The sequence below is a fragment of the Sinocyclocheilus rhinocerous genome, unplaced genomic scaffold, assembly GCF_001515625.1.
Source record: "Sinocyclocheilus rhinocerous isolate Xijiao unplaced genomic scaffold, SAMN03320098_v1.1 scaffold1575, whole genome shotgun sequence".
NCBI lineage: Eukaryota > Metazoa > Chordata > Actinopteri > Cypriniformes > Cyprinidae > Sinocyclocheilus > Sinocyclocheilus rhinocerous.
The window spans coordinates 255,968-258,095 of record NW_015626385.1 but is presented as its reverse complement, the minus strand read 5'-3'; positions in this window follow the sequence as shown (position 1 = coordinate 258,095).

Sequence of the window (2,128 nt, the reverse complement as noted above, 5' to 3'; positions counted from 1 at the left end):
TCTATCTATCTATCTATCTAATATCTATCTATCTGTCTGTCTCTCTGTCTATCTATCTATTTATCTATCTGTCTATTTATATAAATTATTTATTTATTTTAGGATCAGGGGATTTTTTTTTAACATTATGGAAGTTTTTTGGGGCATTTATTTCTCTATTTTTTTTTTTACTGAGTTTCAAAAATTATTTTTGGTGAGATTCACCCTCACATAGATCTAGTATTTTGTTGGTAAAGTTGGAGAAATCTCTGACACATGAAGTCTTTTAGTTTTAGTTTGTTTGGTTTGTTAGTAATCCAGGTTTGCTCTTAATCTGTGTCAGGTGACTGTGAGCGCAGAAATGCAGCCTGCTTGATTCACAAAACACGGCGTCATTGTCCTAATGTAATTACAGTAATTAATGGAGGTTATATAACACGATTATTGTGTTTCATTCTGTGATTATTCTCCACATCACTGGATGATGATCTGTCCTGCTGAATGGGTTGTGTGTGTGTGTGTGTGTGTGTGTGCGCGCGCGTTTTTGTGACAAATGAGGACATAAATTTGTATAATGACAAGGGTATTACAAGGAGAAGGTGACTTTTCAGGACATTACCCCATGTCCCCACTTTTCAAAACGCTTATAAATCACACAGAATGGAGTGTATTGAAAATCTGAAATAGCAGAAAGTTTCCTGTGAGGGGTAGGTTTAGGGGTAGGGTTGGTGTAGGGCAATAGAATATACGGTCTGTACAGTATAAAACCATTACGCCTATGGAGAGTCCCCTCTTTTCACAAAAACAAACCTCTGTGTGTGTGTGTGTGTGTGTGTGTTTCTCCTGATGTTCGGTGTACCGCTGTGCACTTTACACCGTCTCTCTTACTAAAGAGGAGGATCTCTGCTCTCTTGACGTCTATTTACAGGGATTTGAAGCCAAGGGCGTTTGTGCCGTCAACTTTAGACACAGATCACATAAAACCGGCCAAACGCAACCCAAATCCATGCGATTATACTATTAAACAGGCTTTACCAGTGCGTCAGTTTCCAATCATGAGTCTCGTATGTACATATTTTTCAATCTTTTGGGTTTTAGTTTATTTTGGTTATTCGTTTACACTGGATTGCTATTTTTCTCCTTCCCTATTTTGCTGTACATAAGGAAGACTTGTAAAGAAATGAATTCTTGGCATCCTTATAGCCAACACTATGCAGAATCGCATTTCCTTGGCATGCTTCGAAATGCAGAAAATGAATAAAAAAGAGAAATACTGTAGAGGAAAATAAATCTGTTTGACCTTTTTTCTTTCTTTTTTTAAATAAACGTGAATATCTCTGTTAATAATGAAGTATATCAGTTATTATATAATATACAGTGGGTACGGAAACTATTCAGACCCCCTTAAATTTTTCACTCTTTGTTATATTGCAGCCATTTGCTAAAATCATTTAAGTTAATTTTTTTTCCTCATTAATGTACCTGTGTGTACATTAATGAGGAAAAAAAATTAACTTAAATGATTTTAGCAAATGGCTGCAATATAACAAAGAGTGAAAAATTTAAGGGGGTCTGAATACTTTCCGTACCCACTGTATATATATATATAAAGGTAATAACAAAGACAGATTGAACTTGAGCACATTTTATCTGCATGCTGCACTGCGAATCTTCTGTCACAGAATGTGTGGACTGAAGCACTGTACTTCCAGCTCACTGAGACTCATTTCATGTTCTTCCAGCGTGTGGAAGGATGGACACGTGACACTGGACTGGAATCCTGCTGAAATGAGCTGATGAGATCGGACAGACTGCAGGAAGTCTTGATTGTGTGCTAGCATTATAAACGGTTGACTTTATAACGTTTAAAAATATTTATTTCAATAAACTTCTTTGAAAACAACTGAAATGACTGTTTTTTTAATTAAACATTTTATTTTATTATTTTTTTATTTTACATTTCTAGGGAAAATTTTATAAACATTAACCATTAATGTGATATGATGATAAGTGATTTTTATGATTACAGTTTTTCTCAGTCGCTTTGGTGCATTTCTCAAATCATCCTTAATATTTGCAAAAATGTATGTGCATTTCTCAAAACAATTCGTACAAACAGCACCACACAATGGATTACTTGCAAAAGCCT